The sequence below is a fragment of the Octodon degus genome, unplaced genomic scaffold, assembly GCF_000260255.1.
Source record: "Octodon degus isolate 3935 unplaced genomic scaffold, OctDeg1.0 scaffold00036, whole genome shotgun sequence".
In the NCBI taxonomy this organism is placed as follows: Eukaryota; Metazoa; Chordata; class Mammalia; order Rodentia; family Octodontidae; genus Octodon; species Octodon degus.
Window position 1 is genome coordinate 10,202,820 of NW_004524612.1, and position 14,564 is coordinate 10,217,383.

At 39.8% G+C, this 14,564-nt stretch overlaps 1 pseudogene; it reads right to left on the reverse strand.

Moving 5' to 3' along the window:
- Positions 1 to 1,352: 1,352 nt before the first annotated feature.
- On the reverse strand, positions 1,353 to 1,852 carry LOC101580322 (annotated as a pseudogene).
- Positions 1,853 to 14,564: the final 12,712 nt, after the last annotated feature.

Here is a 14,564-nt window from a genome sequence, read left to right on the forward strand (position 1 = left end):
TAGTCCCACTTTAAAACAGAGAAATAGTGGAATAGAAAGTAATCAGCACACAGAAAGATCAAACCCCAGCAGGGAAAACATTAAATTCTATAGCTTTGTGTCTAGAATCTAGGGAAAGTGGTGGCAAGATATGACTTCTGAAGGGTGTGGAGGGCCCTGGGCTTACTACACTGTGGGCTAACTCATCTGTCTCTTGGGTTAGTGTCATTCACTGATGCTTTCTCAACAGACTATCTACATTTCTGTCTTCTCCAGCTTCCTGGGTTGGCAAGTGAGACTCTGACTTCACTCTCACGTACTGCCCAGCCCAGTCACCTAGAGATTCTTCTGAATTTAAGGGAGAAGCTTGCATAACCCCACAACTCTTTAATTTTGTATGCCTGTAAGACCAGTACCACGTGGATGATGCTAAGGCCTGCTTCTGTCTCTAGAAATAGGCAGACACCCTCTATCATGGCTGCAGAGTCTTCTGAGTGTGCAGATGACTGACCATTGTGCCGCCAATCCCAACAAACCAGCGAGCGAGGACATCATTCTAGAGTAGAACACTCTGTGGCTGTACTCTCAAAGCAGTCTTTCAAAGGAGTTTACCTTTTTACCTTTGAGCCAATGAAGTGTGGGGTCTGCCGACTCCTTTGATCCCTTCAGGTTGTTTTTCATGTTGTCCTGATGCAAAATGCTTGGAAATCTTTCCTCTTTTAGTAATGAAGCTGTTTTTTTTCCATAACCTTACTGACACTCTCTGGTGAAAGAACAAACTTTTCAAATTGCTTTTCTGCTGAGAGCAGCCAGAAATACTTGTCCTGACACCTGAAAATTGAACTGTCTTGAAATTTCCTCTGTCACACTCTTCTGCCGTAGTCTCAGTCAAAGTCTCAGCACATGGGAGAAAAGTTGACCAATTTTATTTTATTTTTTTGCCAGAGCATAACCCCATGGTCTCAAGTCTAACTTCCAATGAAGTTCTTGTGCATAACTGAAACTTCCTGAGTTCCATCTTGACCATTTCCATTCCAACCAGGACTCTTGTCCTCTGAGAGCCAACTAGCTTACTACTTTCTAGGGCTTCTCTTGCTGGCATCTACAAGCTTTTTTCAAACTCCTAAGGCATGCTTTTTCTAGAAGTTTCTGAACCACATGAACAGGAATAGTCTAGACAGTGGCCCCACTTAGTCACTTTCTTTTCTTTTTTAGGAAAACAAGAGTGGAACATTTGTTAATAACTAAAAAGAAATACCACATTTGGTAGAGATAAGAGATTATATGCAAAGAGTTCCACCCCAGCTGTGCTTCTCCAAAGCTACATGCCCAACTGGAATCTTGGAGAGTCCACCTGAATAACAGAGGAAATTTCAGCAATGCCTCCAGTCTGGACTCCTGCTGCATCTTCAGCCCTTCTTCTCTTGCCCTTGAGCAGACATTGAACAAAACACCAGTCCACACTGATTAGCTGTCCCATAAACTCCTGGCCATTAAGTCCCTCCATAGCAGCCTGGGTCTCTTTGTATGTTTCATACCCAACTAGAGTATATACCCCATTAGATATCCTGTATGCATGTTCAGGTATAAATGGATGTTTTCTATTTCACCATATTCTTTAAATTTATCATGGATGTCTTCTTCAGTGGCTTCCTCATAGACTACAGTGACAAAGAGAATCCAGCCTTCGACAGAGCACTGTAGTCCAGGTTTATCACCATCTTGCTCTTTGTCATAATCCTCATGCATCTGTGCCTGGGATCCCTATTCAGAGCCAAAGCCGTGGCCCTTCCATTTCTTTACTTTTTCTTTCATCCTCATCCAAGGCAAAATCCTCGACCCTGGTCTCATGAATATTCAGCATGTCTGCCATCTTGCCTGCCTATGAACTCTCACTTTCTTATTACTGGGGCAAAATACCTAACATATACAACTTAAAAGAAGAGAGATGTATTTTGGGTTAAAGTGAGAGTCCCTGGTTGGCTGGCTTTAAGGTAGAGACAGCACACTGTGTTTGGCTAAGGGAAATTGCACACTTCGTGGCAGCTAGGAAGCATAGAAACAAAGGAGCAGGTGGAAAGAGAGATGTATCATTCTGGGTCATTTCCCTGTAAGCTGCCTCTTTTCATTTCCTAGCAGCACATTCAGGTATGCAGTTTCATTACAGTGTCCCCATGATCAAATCACTTTCAATGCACATGACAGTGTGGTGAGTCATTCTGCATCTAAACCATAACCTGATGTATAGCAAAAATCCTGGAGTGATAGGTAAGATGTACATGCTGCTTTGTAACTAAATATATGAATGGTAATACCAAGTAAAAATTTATGTAACAACTTTCCTGTTCTGCCTTTCCTTTTGGAGATTAGAATAACTGAAGTGAGTGAAGTTTTTGGTGAGATAAGTCAAATCATATGCTTCTGTCCATGGTGCTAAATGCTAGTATCTTATTCTTGAGTACAATTGTTTCTCTGCAAATTAGAGGCTAGGAAATATGTTCTCTTTCATTTTTATCTAAATCTGCATATATGTGTTCCTTCTATCCTCACCATTGCCATTGTGGTGATTAAGCTTAATGATGTCAATTTGATTGGCTTGGGGACCACTGAAAGGATTGGAGAAGTACACTTCGTGGTTTATCTGGATGCACTGGGGAGACTTAAGGTAATACATATATCTGTCTATCTATCTATCTATCTATCTATCTATCTATCTATCTATCTTAGTTCATCCCCTCTAGAACTGTTACCCCACTCTGCTTATAGGCCATCATGAGCCATACCCCTTTCCAATGATGTTTTTACCTGGGAGCCAACCAACAGTAGACTGAATATCCTGACTTCATTTGCCAAGTTAAATATCTATTTTGAGACTGGCAAGATAGCTCAGCAGACTAAAGCACCTTCTTAGGCAAGCTAAGCCAAGTGCAGACACAGTGCTTTGATCCCCGACACCACATTGCATGCCTCCCCAGAGCACAGCAGGCTGAGCCAGCCAGAGTCTGAGTGTAGTGGTACACACCTGTAATCCCAGTGCTGGGAGGCTAAAAGCAGGATGGTCACCATGAGTCTGAGCTGCATAGTGAGACTTTCAAACAACCAAATACATTAAAAATAAACAAATAATTAAATAAATCTTTAAGCAGTTGAGTACTGTGTCTCAGTGACAGAAGAATTGACTCATGTAGAAAATTGGAAACAGAAATGAAGTCATTGCTGTGACTGTGCCTGATAATGTGTTCTGAAGGATTTGGAATTAGTTTGCAGCAGGAATTTGGAAAAGTTTGAAGAATCAAGTTGGAGAAACCTTAGACGGTTTTAAGCAGAGCTTAATGGAGAATTCTGGACAAACTCAGAAGTCCAGAAGGTTCATAGAAACACAGACAGAAAACCTAGGCTCAGGAGACTTCATTTGGGAACAGACTCTGTTGCAAGAGTACTAGACACTGTGCATGTTACACTCCAGCCGAACATTTGAAAATTTGTCTATATTTTTCCCATGTCATATTTGTTTACAGAAAGTTAAGATTAAGGGCCATGTAGCCTGATAGCTCAACAGACTAAAGTGCCTGCTTAGGCAGAGCTCAGTAGCCAGGGTTGGATCCCTGGAGTGCCGTACCAGCCCCACCCCTGGGGCACACTGTGATGGTGATTGAGCCTGGGTATGGTGGTGCGTGCCTGTAATCCCAGCACATGGGAGGTTGAAAGGAGGAGAATCACTACGAGTCCAATCTATATAGTGAGACCCTGTAGACCTTGTCCTAAATACAGAAGAAAAAAAAAAGATTATGGCAGTGGACTGATTGAATTGCCAGAAGAAATCTAAAGGCAAAGTGATGCTCAGGGTATAGCATAGTTAATTCTAGCTGTTTTAAATCATATTATGAGATTTGAGAGCAGAAAGTAGGGCCAAATAATATGAAGCACTTAAACCTTGGTTCAAAAGGAACTACATGCAAAGTTAGGGCCTAAGGGATGTGGCTACTAAAGAGTCAAGCACCAATCAAAAGTAATCAGGTTCTTTGTATAGGAAAAGAAAAGAGCCCCTCAGTAGCATATTAGAAATCAGCGGACTCCTCAATTACAGAATAAAGGGTACACCAGTTGTACTGGTTGTTACATTGTGTCAACTTGAGAACTTTAGAAGTTTAATTAAGTGACTCAGCAGGGAGCCAGGATTCTTACTTTGTAAACATCCTCATCCTGTGCAAGAGGAGGGCATGCACACTTTGTGAGTGCTACATGCCAACCCCAGGGTAGCTTGTTTATAATATGAGGAGGGGAGAGAGGCTGGCTAGAAGCTGCAGCTGCTGCCTTTTCCTTTGCTCTTTGCTGTTTGCAGCTGCCATGAACTGCTGCCCTCTGCCATGTGCTGCTCTGCCTTGGAGCCAACTGAGTATGGACCGAAACCTTCACTAACTGAGCTATGTAAACCTTTCCTTCTTTAAATTTAGGTGTCAGGTATTTTGTCCCAGAAATGAGAGAAATGTAACTGAGACATGGGGATTTGTTAGTATTGTTCTATTGTAGGAATGCTTCCTATCATCCATATGCTTGGATACCCTTGTGCCTTTCCTTAGACCCACACAGAACATCACCCTCCTCTGTACAGATAGAGCCTCTTACCTCTGCACTTTCTCCCTCCATGGGCCCTTTGGTACCTTAAACCACTTACTCCTCTCTGTCATTATCACGCAGTCCCAAGTGTAACCTCTTTTCTCACTGACATCAGACCTTAATCACCTGGATGAGCCTTAGATCAATAAGGTTGAATAAGAGTGTAAGGAAATATGGTCTGTGGTTATGGTCTGGCATCAGAACTCTTTAAGATGTCTCTTTTCTTTTCTCTACTCTGAACTTTATACAAGAAATATCAAAAGGCAATAAGAGAAAATGTAAATCCTTGGACAGCTGGTCTTATGTACCTCAAGTAGTTACTTGAGGCTGGTGTTGAAGGTGAGGAAGAATGTAAGTTCTTGACAATAGTGACAGGGTCTGGCAGGGTAAATAAAGAACCATGGTTCATAACTAGGCAAGGTTTGAATGGATGGGAATTAGGCTAAGGTCTTGCAATGAGGTCTAAAACTAGAGCTCATTTATATAAACTGGAGTCCATCATACTAATAAAGAGAGGTAACTGTGCCAGAAGATTTTGCCCTTTGTAAAGACAGAACATCAAAAGAGCAATGGGAAGCTGAGGCAACGGTGGGACTAAAGTCAGGAAACAACACAATACTCACTGAAATGAATGGAATCTCTAACTTGCAATAAGAAAGAAAGAGAACTTATGTTAGATGCAATGTGCAGCTGCAGGGATGGTTATGTTTTACTTTGCACAAGTCAACTGTAGGCACCCTGATCACCTTCCTTTTTATAGATGGGTAAGTCAAAATGTGCAAAATGATTCTTGCATTCAGCCTGCAAGTGCCATGTTAAGACAATGTGAGATGAAAAGGCAAGACAGCAGTTTCTATTTTATGACCATGTTAGATATGAGCGCTATCACTGTCTTTCTGAGATTTCTTAGGTAGCCAGAGTTCTTAGAGCAGAGAATTCAGCCTAGCCACTATTTGATGCCTGGAAACAGTTTTTTCTTTACACAATGCCAGGGAACATTTTTTCTCTGTGAGCTGTAGCTGTGCTAACCTCAACCCAAGGATCAAACGTTTTGCATGTGTTGGCCCATTTCCTCAAATGTTTTATTTGGTAAAAAGCTAGTGTTTGTACTCAATGATGGGGTCATCCAGTTGACCATCATTAAGTGTAACAGGCTGGGGATGAGTTCAAGAATTCTGAGGTCTCTCTTATATTCTCTATCTATTTGGAAAATTGAGAACTGAGATATGGATCAGGATTGCCCTGAGAATGAATATGTAAACAGACTGCTTGTCAGACAGTATCAACCTTCTCTCTTTCCTTATACAATTGTTAAGATTTGTGCAAGAGAACCCCAACATTTAGAGAGAAGAGAGATTATATTGTCTTAAATGTTTTTCATTTGTTTCCTTTATAGCTATGTCATATTATCAGGGAACTGAATACCATGGATGTCAAGAGATTTGTTTTTAGATAGATTCCTGTCCATCTTTGATAATCCCTCAGATTTTGAGCAAAGAATCACTGTTGACAGGATGTGTAGTATTTTTCTGAAGATTAAAGTCTCAAAGTAACAATATATACTTTTGTACAATAAAATCTATAATAATGTTTAAAGTTACTTCTATGCTGAAGCAGTAGCTCGAAGGAGGATTTAGAATGCAATTTCCCAATTCCCACAAAATTCATTCACCCTCAGGCAGCGATTATAGTGACAGTGACATAGAGTGGGCAGCATAGAATTCAGTTGCTGTATTAATGTTTTTATCCTTGGGCAGTATTTCTTCCCTGCTTAGGCAAAGGATTTCCTCCAGCTTAGTATAATGACTTAGAATTATGTATAGCATAAGGGTCATAATGTAGATGAGATCTCCAAAATGAGTTGTGAACTGCAAGAGTTGATTTTGTAATTCCTAAAATCTGGCCCTTCTGTGTTCAGCATAGTGTAGTGTACTATAGTGTAGTGTAGTATAGGATAGGGGAGTGTAGTGTAGTGTACTACAGTGTATCATATTATCTCCTCTGCAGTGATTTTTTTTTTGAACAGCAAGCATCTAAAGGACTACTTTATAGTCAGGAGATATTTCCCCCACTACATTCATACTGGTAAAACTGCAGTCTAGTCAGAGAGTATCTAGCAAATGCTAGTTTAGATCTTAAGTGTGCATCAACTGCAGCTCAGGTGTGCAAGGTTTGGTCCCCTGTGTGGCACTCCTAGGGGTGGTAGGACCTGTGAGAGCTGAGGCCTGGGGAGGTCCTTAGGTCATTAGGGGTGTGCTCCTGAGAAGGGACAGGCTGCCCTGCACCTCTCACCTTTCTCTCTTTCTTCCCTTCCTCCTGATGCAAATGTTTTGCTCTGCCGTATACTCCCACCACCATGTATTGCCTCACCACAAACTCAAGGTACAGGGCCAACTCTTCGTGGACTAGAACCTCTGATACAAAAAAGAGCCTAAATCAGTCTTCTCTCTGTGATAGTTAACTATTGAGAATGGTTTTTCCCCATAATTTTATTGATAAACAAATAGCAATGAGACAGTTTCAAATCAAATTGGTAGGACAGTTTCAATAATTTACACATTGCATACATTCTTCTTAGTGATTAATTGCTGTACAAGATGCGGACATGATATCCTAACACCATTAGGACAAATCACTCTATTCATTAAAAGAATGTAACTATATATCTATCCTAACCACTTTGAATACACAGATACAAAATGGACATTCATCTGTATCCCCTTTTTTGTTAAGTTCCATTATTTGAATATTAGAGGTGTGTAAACTAGCAAAATATTCTAAAAGAGTCCAGTAGCCCATAATAGTATTGGGTCTTCCGCTTGACTGGCAATGTCAGAAATTGTTGACCTGAGTCCCCTACAGCTCAACATAACAGCATGGCTTTACTTCTTATATTTCATTTTTATACTTTTCTGCTGGATGGCTAAGACCAAGGTAAAGCAGGACCTATGCAACAAGAGTTGTAGCTTTTGGATCTGATAAGGTCAGAGAAATCCCCTCAGGATGTATCCTGAGATCCTGTACCTCAGATTGTAGAACCTTTGTCAGTGTCAGCCATGTGGATGAGTCACAGCCATTGCTTGGCCAGTGTGCTCTCTGTGACAGCTTGAGAGAATGTTTTCTCTCCATGTGACTCTCCTTAGGCACACTCTGCATCATCGATCACTTTCCTCTTTGGCCCCATAATCTCCTTGATCAGAAAATTTGGGACACTACTGAGTTACATGACGTTACAGTACAAGTTCTCATATGTCCTGAGTCTTAATTGACCTTAGAAGGCTAGAGCCAAAATGTTGGCTTTCCTTGAGGCCCTCCTTTTTCTCTAATTTTGGTCTGCAAACTTAGGTTGTTAACCATCCAGAAGACAAGCTTATTGTTATTACCGTACAACTTAGGCTGTTAAGCTTAACTTCACTATGTCTGAATATCAAACATCTTAGGTATAATATGGAACAGGTATTTTTCATCAAGTATTGATATGTTGAACTTTAAGTCCCTACAGAATATAATAAAAAACATTTAAAAATTAGAATATATTTTAAAAATAAGCATAAAGAATTATATACTTCTTAAGTTTACACATAAGTCCAAAAATCTCACCATATACAACCTTGAAGCAGGACAATCCCACAATATTCCTTTTCCTGTCTCTTGCTTTCATTCACCACCCCTACTTTTTGAACAACTATCTACCCAAGAGACATCATAGCAGCGACTGGCATGTCATGACAAGCAGCCCATATTCAGAAGACCAGAATGACAGACTCTCCAAGCATGAAACTGCTATTACAAATTACCATCTGCAGTGCAGTAGCTTAGTTCACAGGTATCAGTATATATAGTTAGTCAGGGTGAGAATTTTCCCAATTAACTGCTAGATTAAAAAATCTTCTACAAATAGAAAGGTACAATACAAGTAAAAGGAAAGCAGGATCTCAAGGACTAGCTAATCAAGAGAGGGAAAGGAGAAGAGCAAGGAAACATGAATAAGTCAAGCTATGTAGAAGATGGGCAGGGCAATGATCCTGAGACTCTCCAGAGAATGTTTTCTTACAGTGATGGAAAACTAGTGCTGAGTGCCGGGGATTAGGGAAAAGAGAGCTGAAGCATTCTGTGCACAGACAAACTCAGTGTCAACCTACTACAGCAGTTCGTTATTGAGCAATAGAAGGAAAAGAAAATAGTGCTCAGATAAGAAAGAGGTAGAGATATTTACAAGGATAAAAGCTTGCTTCCAAATGTTATGCACCATTTCTTAATAATGACAGAGCAAGGATGGCACATGCATGGAATTCCAGTACTCAGGAGGCTGAGGCAGGAGGACTGCTTACAGAGACACAAAAAGAGACAGAGAGACAGAGAGAGACAGCGACACACAGACACACACGCACAGAAAGAGAGAGAGAGAGAGAGAGAGAGAGAGAGAGAGAGAGAGAGAGACTCTAACTTTGACTTTGGTAGATACAAAAGGTGACATGCCTTTTATTATCATCTATAAAGAATACAAAACAGTAAAATAGATTAGAAATGATACAGAACTGCACCAAACAAAACAATAGGAATTTGACAGTGGTTGCTGTATTGCATAATGTTGTCCTCAAGTTAGTTGTTCAGATTACCAGATATAAGAAAGAAAAATTGGTAAAGAAAAAAATTTGTAAGGAATTGAAAATGACTAGTACAAAAAATTTAAACATCTTCTGCTCCACTCTGTAGACCAGCAGAAATCAGCAGTATAGTTATCCAAGTCATGCGGCATACATACATAAATACATCTCTTTCTCTCCTCTCCCTCCTTCTCCTGTCCTTTTCCTCATCGCAGTTTTTCCTTCACTTTGAACAGCTTCTTTCGCTCTCACAGAAGGTAACATAATTTAACATGGGATAAGTGACAATAAGATATTTGTGGTAGTCTAGTTGGATGCTTGGAGGAATTGGTTTTCTCACACTCAGAAGGACTCAGCCTCATCAAGGAAAAAATTAATAGTTTAGGAAGCAGATGTCAGGCTAGAAAAGGGAGGCACTGATACGCGAGCTTGGTAGGAAGTCTAATCAATATCCCTTCCAGCTGGAAGTGAGGGTAGGTTTCTCCAGGAATAGCAAGGATTTTAAGTGCCAGGTAGGGAATCTCAAAAGCAGAAATCCAGTAAAATGCATTAATCCAACAAAGCGGGGAGAACAAAAGCTTTGATTATGCTATGGAAGCAATCCAGCATATTAGAAGCATAACTAACTCTTAAACTTCACTTCCTTCTGAGGCTGGAGTTTCTAAAATATTTCTGAAAAAAGGCTTGTCTGTAAGAGGCTTAAAGAACTAGAAGTAGTGGTGTCTAAACTCTTTAAAGACTGCATACCACTATCCCCTGCCTATATTTGATTTCCATTTTCAAAATAAATAAAAACTGAATGGTTGCCATGAAGTGGAACTAGTTAGGAGTTCCAAATGCCTGCACATGCCTATGAGGGCATTTTTGTGTAAGCTAAACTCCTTTATCTCTCTCTCTCTCTCTCTCTCTCTCTTTTTTTTTTTCAGAAAAGGGGATTGAACTCAGGCCCTTGCGCTTGCCAGGGAAGCGCTTATTCCACTGAGCCATCTCCCCGGCCCCTGAACTCCTTTATAGAATGTGTATTTAGATATTTTTTGGGGAAAACCCTGTTAATACTTATATTCTATGAATTTCACTTTTTATCCTTTTTAACTGTTTACTTAGTATATATCTTAGTGGTCTTTCCTTTTTTTTGTAGAGTTTTTTTTTTTTTAATTTTATTTTAGGGAAGGGTCTACAGCGTGTTCAGGGTCTCACTACTAGGTCAGACTAGTAGTGATCTGCCTGTTTACAGTCTCTCAAGAGCTGGGATTACAGGCACACGCCACCACGCCCAGTCTCAATCACCATCTCAGCGAGCCCTGGGGATGGGGCCAGCACAGCAGGCTCGGGGATTGAACCCCTGGCCCCTGGGCCTGCTTGCAGGCGCTTTAATCCATTGAGCTATGTGGCTGGCCCTTGTAGAGATTTTTTAAAAAGTACAGAGCTGCAAATCATTCACTGTAAGATCACAAGAAAGAGTCTTAAGGTTTTTTTCTTCTTCTATAATTAGGACAGTATCTACAGAGTCTACAGGGTCTCACTACGTAGATCAGACTCAGACTCGTAGTGATTCTCCAGTTTTCAGCCTTCCAAGTGCTGGGATCACAGGCGCGCGCCACCACACCCAGTCTCAACGGCTATCTCAGCATGCCCTGGGGGTGGGGCCGGCATGGCAAGCCAGGAGTCGAACCCAGATCTTTGTACTCTGCCTAAGCAGGCGCTTTAGTCTACTGAGCCTGTCCAGAGTCTGAAGTTTTGATTCAGTCCTCTTTTCACCAGGCTATCTCCTGTTGTACCCAGTGGGCCAGAGGTCAGGGTTTAAGAACCACTGTTACAGGTGAATAAGAGGGGGCCAAACAGGTGCCGAATGTTAGGTCTGTCCCAAAAAGTAGTGTTTGCTTCTAGGATCCCATGTTATTCGTTATTTTAAAAATATTTTTAAATTTTAGGGAAAGATTCTCATTATCCGCACTTCTCAGTTAATACCTCTACCACTTGTGTTCTAGTATGGTTTATTTAGTTTTTATCTTTCAACTCCAAAACTTTACTTCTTTAATCTACTCTGTTGATGATGTCTGTAAAAAGAAAAGTTGCAAATTGCATATATCTTGCAGAAAGAAAATCAAAAGATATCACTGAGATCTCTTCTAGCATCTATAATATGGGATCTCTCTAAGAAGGCTTACATCTACTAATTCATAAATATATGTTTCTTATGTAAATAAAAGTTACATACACACATTTCTTTGTACATGTAAAATGTACATGGATGATGTGTATAGAGAAAATTATATTAGTTATATTATTGAGAAACATGTTAGTTCACGTATTCAAGTAACAGGTACTTATTGGAACAATGTTTAGCATTATTCAGTCTTCACCACCTGGGGTCTATTGGACGGAAAAAGCCTGTTCATTTGACTTTTAACTGAACAATGTGGCCAAGTAAGGGTCTTTGATAGATAAAGGAGACATGACAATGATTGATGTCTTTCGACTGATCAAAACAAAATGAGTTGGGCTCTACACGTGGGCCTCTTTAATTTGCAATTAAAGCATCTGCTGCCATGGCTCGAGGACCAGTAGTCTTGTTGCCTAATGCTGATCCAATCCCTTCAAGGTGTCCAATAGATGCTCATTGCAGATAAGAGTCATGTTCAGTTGATTTGGCAAGATAATTTTTTCCTGGATGTAGTTCCTGGGTAGTTCTTTCTTCCTAATACGTGTATGTCCTTGTTTCACCCAAAACAAGGCCTAGTATTCTCTTGCTTCTTGGCTAAAAGCACCCAGCGTGCTATGTGGTTTCAACAAGACCTGTGTGGAGGAAAAAAAATGAATAAAATTTAAATTCTAGGCTAGTATGAGGAGTATGAGCACTTCATTTTGTAATAGTGAAATTCATACTATTATTCATTTTAAATATATGCAGCTTAGTATTTTAATAAATTTATAACTACATACATTCTTGGGTATTTGATTATTGCCTTCTTCCTTGAAGACTGAAGAGTAAGACATAATATTCAAAGAACTGCAACTATGATGAGAATGAAAGAGACACAGGGCTTAGGCTCTATGTTATGGTGGGAACTGGTGGAGAAATTACTACAATGTCTGGAGTCTCTCAGGTTTGAATGCAAAATCTGTTAGAAATTTTCCAGACTGAGAGGTAAGACTGGATATTTACAAGAGTAAGAAAAACTGGAACGTGAAACAGTGAATTCATTACAATAGACTGACAGGTGGGTCTTCCTCTTATCACCTAGAACTGTCCCCAGAAATGCTTGGCAGGGTCCAATGATGCTTTTTACTTTAATTTTGGACCAGAGAAGCAGAAGGAGAAGACCTGGGAGCATCAGGAGCTGATGTAGGCTCAGAGGCTGCTTCACAACAATAAGGTGAACAGACAACGGGTGTTAATGCATTGAGTCACACCAACAAATCCTAAAAACCTTTATTCAGTAATATAACCTATAAATGGTTATGGCTCGCTCCATTGCCACTTTTCAAGTATTGGCAAACTTTTATCCTATCCAGCACCATACAAAGAGAATCTTGGGAAATGCAGTTCTAGTTAAGCTAACTAACATAGTTAATACAAAGCCAACACATTTCTTTTATCTACATAGTTTTCCTCGGTGAAGGTAATAGCAAAATCGTGCTTTTACATCATATAATGTGACCACTTCACATGCAACTAAAATCACAATGACACCCTTTCATCTGTAAATGCCACGTTGTTTCTTTAGTGTGAGAAACTGAAAAGCAAACAAGGACCAGAATGTATTCTAGACATAAAATACAAAAAAGAATGCTTAACAGGGAAAGGGAGCTAGGGAGGGAGCAGAAGGAAAGGAAAGAGGGAAAAAAGAAAAAAAATGAAAAGAAAAGGAGGAAAAATGGAAAGAAAGTTTTGTAAATAAGTGGAAGAACAGTTGAAGGGCACATAGGGAAACTGGGGAAAAAAAGAGGAATTAAGATGCATCATATACAGATACAAAGTTTCTATGATGAATGTGATCATTATGTATATTTAAAATGTATCAATAAACTCAATGAACAAAAATAACTTGAGTATGATTTAGAAGCATAAGAAAAGATAATATATAATTCTATTACCTTTTTTGATATTCATTGTTTTTCCCGAGTTCCACATTCCCTTTGATATCCTATATCTGCATACTGAGATATAAATTTACTACCATCTATCTACAACTACAGTAGCATACAAAATGTTTCACTTCCCTGAAAAAATTCCATGTGCTTCATCTATTAATCTCATAGCGCTCTCATAGGCCAGCAACTACCACTCTGGTGAGGGCCTCAAAAGTTTTGCCTTTTTCAGGATGCTGTATGAATGTAATCATGTAGACTGTCAGGGAGATTTCTGTCATGGGGCAGTATGCATTTAACATTCATCCCCTTCTTTAGTTTCACACACAAACTGATCAATCCAAACCCCACAGATGCAGCCTTCCTTATTGGGCTCCCAATAATTTCAAGTCCCACAACCCCTTTGTTCGAATCATTCAAGCAGCTGGTATCAGACAATTAGGGGCAGACTATCCCAGAATCCCTTGAACTTATGCAATATAGTTACTCCTCAAACTGCTTAGCTTGGTTAGCATGCCTCATGTAATCTGCTAATGAGAAAAGAAAACCCAGAATAAAAGCTCTTGTTCATGTTTTCCGTGTGTTCTCTCTGCTCCCTGACAAATGCCTCTGACTGCATGTTGCCCCCCATGGCATGTCATGGCCCCTTCTTGCATCTGTGAGTACTACAAGCTAGAATTTAAATATCAGTCACTTTCTGATAAGTTAGACTTGCCATAATCAAATCATAAAACTTGCATTTTGAAACACATAGATCATTTATTTTAACACTGAATACTGTTCTGTGTGTGAATGTGGTATGACCTGTCTACTAATTTTCCTATTGAAGAATGTAGTCATTATTTTAGTTTGAGGCTAATATTAATAAAGCTGCCATGAATAATGAAGTGGTCTTTTTGTGTGGGCAAAACATTTGAAATCAGCAGGTCAAATACCTGTGAGTGTAATTATTGGATTATGTGGTAAATCTGTGTAATGGTTTAGATCGAAAATGTCCCAAAAAATTGTCATGCACGTGTGCGTGTGTGTTTGTATGTGTGGTGTGATGGAATTGTAGGGCACTGTTCTGATGAATTCACAGCTAAATATGCTGGCAGGAGATGAAGTCAGTTGGAGGTGCATAAGTGGAGGGGTATATTTTTTGTCCCTGACTCCTCCTTTTTTTCCTCTGTTTCCTGCCTATCATAGGTTGAACACCTTTTTGGTTTTTTGTTGTTGTTGTTGTTGTTGTTTTGGTGTTTTTTTTTTTTTTCTGGAACCAGGGATTGA